Source organism: Enhydra lutris, unplaced genomic scaffold (genome assembly GCF_002288905.1).
Source record: "Enhydra lutris kenyoni isolate GAN:26980312 unplaced genomic scaffold, ASM228890v2 scaffoldscaffold23, whole genome shotgun sequence".
Taxonomy (NCBI): Eukaryota; Metazoa; Chordata; class Mammalia; order Carnivora; family Mustelidae; genus Enhydra; species Enhydra lutris.
In genome coordinates this window covers 18,395,644-18,402,471 of record NW_019154107.1, presented here as the reverse complement: position 1 = coordinate 18,402,471, position 6,828 = coordinate 18,395,644, and the positions used below count along the sequence as shown (strand labels likewise).

Here is a 6,828-nt window from a genome sequence, read left to right as displayed (position 1 = left end):
ATAAGTGAAAGCCTCCAGAAGGACATTTGTACGGTTCCCTTTGTCACTGGTTGGTATTGTTCTCTCCTATCTCAGGATGCAGCCCACTAGAGTTCTTCAAAGACGTGGCCCCTTCATGAAAACAATCCGTTGCACCATGTGAATTATATTTTGTCTTTCCTGGAGAATATCAGGAAAGGAATACATCTTAGAACCATTTCACAAGATATACTCCCTACATAAATTAAGTTTGATAAACTAATGGGAAGCTTGGGGGAAGAATAACACATTTGGCAGCCTCCTGGAGTCCCCAGAATGGCAATAGCATCCTGAATTAGTGCTGAGCAGGAAGATGAGGACAAGGCGGGGAGGAAGAAAGGGGCAGCTACTCTCCTCAAACCCTCACAAGAGAGAAGAAATGTCTGGCTGGACAAGACTTCCCTGATGAATTCTTAACGCTATTCCAGGGGACCTCCTTCAAGGATACAGTTTCTTAGATTATACTAGAAATCCCCTCTCATTCACTTTTGGGTTGCTTGAGAGGCTAGGTCAAAATCCTGTCATACATCTACTGACAGCTTGTTTCTCCAGCTAGTGTTTGAGGACTTGAGTGATGGTGTAGGAAGAGCACAGCCCATGGGGCAGGATTTGGTTCACTATGCACTAGACCTGGTTAACTTGGACTAACTACCAGTCCTTCCTGAGACTCAGTTTTCTTGTCTGTGAAGTGAGTACTTCCCATACCCGTCTCACAGAATTATTGTGAGACATACATGAGAAAGTGTGAGAAAGAGCCACTTGTACAAGGTAAAACAACACACAAACACTCATTAGAATTTATTTTAAAATTTGCCATAGAGCAGAACAAAGATTTGACCAGGATATAGACACAATGCCTCCAGAAAAAATGAGCGAATTTAATTGAGACAGTAATAGTGCTTCTTTTATAACTTTTATATCACAGTCTCCTCTCCTTAAAGACAAATTGATGAATTTTTTCTTGTACTATTTTCATTCTCTTTGATGATCTTTAACTCACATTTTTCTAGGTACTTTCCCCGACTTGGGAAAATGGTAACCTAACTTCTGTAACTCACTGTCTAGATGTCTGAATGACTTTCTTTGATCCTTGTTTTTTAGTACAAAGTAATTGATACACAGGATTTTGAGACACAGACTATTAATCATGAAGATAAGTGATATCTGCACTCATTTTGTCCAGGCCCAGTCCACTAGGGATGATGATATTGCTTCTACCTACATTATAGAACTTAGTTCTATTTATTACATATTTATATGCTCATTTTTATGCATCGTTGGCCAAGCTCTGAACTTGCAAAGCCTCAAAAGTGTATCTTATTTTTTTTTCTAGCTGGAATGTTTTATTTTTTGGAAAAATATTAGATATTTTAAGGGACTGTATTTCCCTTTTTTTTAAAGATTTTTTATTTTTATTTATTTGACAGAGATAAATCACAAATAGGCAGAGAGGCAGACAGAGAGAGAGAGAGAGAGAGGAGGAAGCAGGCTCCCTACTGAGCAGAGAGCCCGATGCGGGACTTGATCCCAGGACCTTGAGATCATGACCTGAGCCGAAGGCAGAGGCTTAATCCACTGAGCCACCCAGCTGCCCCTGTATTTCCCTTTTTGTTTTGACAGCTAGGAAGCTCACAGGCAAAATGGAAGCCCAAACTTACTAACTCTGAAGGATGAAACAGTATGTATTTCTATGCATATACTTTCCCAGACCTCTTATTATTCTACCTTTATCTTTTAGACTTCCTTATTTTCATTTTGTTTCATGGTTATATATTCTTGTCAATCTGTTACAGATTCTTTCATTCTGCTTCAGAGATGCTTCTTTGGGTTCCTTATTTTTTTGACCCTTTTGTCCCAACTGGTCTCCTAAACCCATGACAAGTTCACTCTCTGAGTCAGAGTCCAGGCCCATATGTACTTTGGGAGAATCTATATCTTTTACCTTCAGTCTATCTTCTGTGGGAGGAGAAAAGGCTTTCACTTTTTCTGAAGAGTCCTTCTTAGGCTGGGAACTTGCCTTTTCTTAAAGCTTGGATCTGCTTTCTCTCTGGCTGGCCACGCGCTTTTCAGTTCCTCCTAGTCTCCACTGGGTTTGACAATTTGAGTTTTTGTTTTGTTTTGTTTGACAGTAGATGGCTCTTCATCCATCCAACCACCTTCTTTGTCTTCTGCATCTTCTGGCTCATTCTTGGACTTCCACTCATTGCCACTGATACTATCACTCCTATCTGACTTCTCAGAATCTTCAGGATCACTGGGCTCTACAGCTGTGTAAACATCATTTAAGATTTCATTTATGCCTAGTTGTGCTTTGCAAGTCTTTATCATCTTGTCAAGATTTATCTGGAACCTGGTGTGACTCTGCCAGTTGGGTGATATGAGAAGAAAAGTACCACCTGCTGCTGGACCAACTCGCTTAGCTCCCTCAGGTCCATCTTGGACTTGCTTCAACAATCCAGGTTAAGATTCAGGATGCTTCCAGTGGTGGACATTTTGTTTGTTTTTGTCATGATTGGCATGGATGCTTGAGGAGAGAAAGTTTCTGGACCACTGGATAAAGTGCCTGCTTGTCCCATGTTTGCCAAGGCTGGTGAAGCTGTGCTCTTGTCCAGGAAGTTCATGGACTCCTTGCTGGCCCTGAAGTGGCTCAAGATGGCCTTCTTCTTGACATCCTGCTCCATGTCAGAACCTGTGTGTATGGAAGAGTTTGTACTTGTGGGAGAGCTTGGTATATGTGACAAGGAAATCCTGTGACCCCAGCCCCTGCTTAGCACGGGCTTGCCATCAGGATCTTGGGGAACACTGTCATGTCAAAGCTGAGCTTGACCTTTTCCTGCTTGTCTAGCTGGGCAGTGCCAGCGCCGGGGTTGCTGGGGTCGAGCAGCATTTGGTACTGGATGTTGGGCGTGTATGGTTTCCCAATGGGAGAGTAATTAAGACCCCTAAAGTTCCTGCAGATGTTCTTCACCTACACCTCCATCTTTCTCATTGCACCGTTGAAGATGCTTTTTGTATTTTTCACAGAAAAAAGGAATTTCTTTTTAGACATGAGGTGGCAATTATTTATTGGAACCCAGGCTCTGTCATGTTGCCCAAATAAATGTACAAATAAATGTACATCATGCTACCCATCTTTATCCCTCAGATCTTTTATAGGCCAGAATGGAAACCCCTTCAGTTTTGCCCAGACCAAAGAATTTGAACTGCTACAAGGTTCATAAAACCAGTTATCTCATTTTTGTCAAACAGCTAGATATTTAGTGGACATGCTTTGATTTCATTCATCCCATACTCAAAGACTTTGATCAGTACTTTTGCCGTGTCAGTTTGTGATTTCTTCCATTTAAATGATGCATTGTGCAAAATCCACTTTGCATCAGCCAGGAAAGCTTCTATGCAGCCCTACATTTTCTTCTTAGCCTTCTTTTCCAATGTACGAGGGTCCACAGAATGGAAGATGTATTTCATGTAGTCAGGATGCTGTTCCAATGGAACAGGCTTCTGGAATGCATCTGTCCCTGGTTGTTTCATTTTCTGAATGGCAAACTTGAACAGGTAGGATAACTGTTTGATGGTGAGCATTGTCATGGCTTTACTCTGAGCCTCAACGTCTTCTGTTACCATAATCTTTTCACATTCAGGACAAAACCCATCTCCCTCTGGTTCTGTTGTCAGTCTCAGACACTTAACATGATAAACCCAGGGATAAATCTCACAGCAAAGGACTTGGCCTTTCTGGTGACAAACCCAGCAGTAGAAATCATTCCGTCCATCCTGTGGTACAACATTGCTGCCCCTCCTCATATTGACAGGATGCACTGAGAAGGTCCAGCATTCTGTCTGACACCCTCATGGCTCTCTGCAGCCTTCCCTCTGAACTCTGGGTCCCTTTACTACCTTTGCTTCAGGTCATGAACTCAGGGTCATGAGCTCAAGCCCCATGTCAGGCTGCACACTCAGCGAGGAGTCTGCTAAAGTTTCTCTCTCCCTTTGCCCCTCCCTGTGTGCAATCACTCTCTTAATAAAATAAATAAAATACATCTTTTAAAAAAGATTTATTTATTTTAGAGAGAGAGAGTATGAGTGGAGGGAGGCAGAGGGAAATGGAGAGAATCCCAAGCAGACTTCCCACTGAGCGCAGAGCCAGATGCAAGGCTTGATCCCACCACCCCAACATCATGATAAGAGCCAAAATCAAGAGTTGGGTGCTTAACCCACTAAGATGCCCAGACGTCCCTGAAAATACTGCTTCAAATGATTTCTAATAACTCACTGTTTGATTTCCACACGTGTCAGTGTGTGTGTGGTGGGGATGGAGGGTGGTATATATGTGTATCTTGGACATACAGGCCCATTTGCCCTTGAAGTCATGATTTCCAAAGAATAAATTAATGTCACATGTTTGCCATATCCAAGGGGAAGTACAACACAGTAATGCAGACCTTCTGTTGGGTAACATCATATAATACAATGGGAGACACAAGGCCAGCATGTCATATACTGACATAGTCAGCAGGCAAAATTGAAAGGAAAAAAAGGAACGGTTCTTTGGGAAAAAATAAAATAAACTGTAAGGCCTCAGAAAACTGTTGGTTAAATTCATTTTTTATTTCATTGCTAAAGTAATGAATGACAATTAATTTAGGCCTTTCTTCACAAAGTACCAGTATTGTGAAAGTGTGAATTCCTTTCATAGAATCACACTCTAATTGTCTAAGATAGAGAGTCTTTAATGACCTCCATATTTCAGATGAACTATCTTTGCTTTATTGAAAAGAATGGCATTACGGGTGATCTATACCCTTGGATAGTTAAGAAACAAAAATACACACTTATGGTACAAATTGCCTTAGTGTAAAGCCTGACAGAATTTGGGATCTGAGCCAGAGAATTTTCTCACCTTTCTGCCGCAAAAGGGTAGCAAAATCACATGAAAATCTTTTCCGGGCCCAGATCACACAGTACGTTAAAAGATTTTGCTACTGTGCAATTTTCCCAAAGGCACTAGGACTTCTCAAAATATTTATTTGAAGTGCTTTGAACTTGCTCTAACAGGTGAACAAAGGACTGCAGATATTGTGGAAAGCTATTTACAACCCTCCTCCCTTGCCTTCCTTTACACTAAAGAGACGGCAAAGTTGCATTAGTCACTAGTTTGCTTCTATTTCAGCAAGGGTAGCAAGATGAGAGGCAATTTTAGTGATCAGTGAGATGTCTATAAAGTCTTGGAAAAGGAGAGAAAACAGAAAGCTTTGGGAAGGAAAAGATTTTGGGTCTTCTTCCTGCTTCACGCCAGAAATATGAGCAAAGGATAATGGAGAGGGAAGAAAGAATGAGCCACGATCCCCTGAAGACAATCTATCGTGCAAACTACCTACCAACAGGTTAGCTGATAAAAATATGTTCCAATGTTGGGGCGCCTGGGTGGCTCAGTCAGTTAAATGTCTACCTTTGGCTCAGGTCATAATGGCAGGCTCCTGGGATTGAGTCCTGTGCCAGGCTTCCTACTCAGCGGGGAGTCTGCTTCTTCCTCTCCCTCTACCTGCTGTTCCCCCTGCTTGTGCTCTCTTTCTCTGTCAAATAAATAAATAAGCAAAATCTTTTTTTTTTTAAATGTGTCCCAATATGTTTAAAGCAGTTGTTGGGTTTTCTTTTAAGATATCTCAACACAAAGAAAGGTGTTTTGGGGATGTTGAATTAAAAAAAAAAAAACAAAAAAACCTTTAAGTAACTATTTATTTATTTATTTTAAATATTTTATTTATTTATTTGACAGTGGAGCCTGATGTGGAACTTGATCCCATGACCCTGGGATTATGACCTAATTGACTGAACCACCCAGGGGTTCCATGTAACAATTTAATTACTGGTGCAATTAATTTCAAATTTTGTCAACATAGAGGGTTCAAATTCAGATTGCTTAGGGAAAATGGTTTTGTATGTATTTACTTCATATACAAATATCTATTACATATAGTAGGAATAAAAGCAGTCACAGAAAATAAAGCACTGATTTAATAAAAGTAAAAGGTAGTAAAATTTCATCAAGTAAATGTTTTATACTCCACAAAAATATTTGAGTTACTTCAATAGGCAAACTAAAATGATCTCTAATTCAACTAATTGATTTGGTTAGGAACACTAGCTACTAGAACAGGTTCTCAGATGTCTTCCTTTATTTTTTACAGAATGTTTTACTGAATTTTGTTTTCACTTTTCAATTAGCTGTGTTGGCATTTCAAATGAACCATATATAAATGAACCACTTGCAATACATATAATTATTCAAACTTATATGTTAAAAAACGAAAGTTTCACATCAATGTCAATTAGCTATGCACACTTGAAATGGAAGTAAAATGGAATATATTGGTTAAGAATAAATTGGCGAATGTTTCTATGATTATGTTATGGGGTAAGGTACTTTCATAATTACTGAAGGGAAAATATAAATCTGACAAAAACTATCAAAATTGCAAAAGTACATTTCCTTGGAATCAGCAATTCTACATTTAGGAATTTATTCTGAAGATATACTTGCATGCATTCATGGGAAATCATACATGCGCAAGATTATTCTTGCAGCATAATTTGCAATCGCAATCTGGAGACAACTGTTCATAAATAGGGGATTGGCTCTGTAAATTACTGTGCATTCATAGAAGAAAGTATTATTGAAAAGAATGAAGTAAGTCATCATGTACTTATATGAAGCAATCTCCAACTTGTTTTAGGTAAAAAAGGAAAAATGTGGGAAAAATGGATGGGTAATATATGGGTATATCATATATGTGTATGTAACACACACAC

The 6,828-nt window shown here is 39.6% G+C and overlaps 1 pseudogene; it reads right to left on the bottom strand.

Moving 5' to 3' along the window:
• Positions 1 to 1,768: 1,768 nt before the first annotated feature.
• On the bottom strand, positions 1,769 to 3,822 carry LOC111150386 (annotated as a pseudogene).
• Positions 3,823 to 6,828: the final 3,006 nt, after the last annotated feature.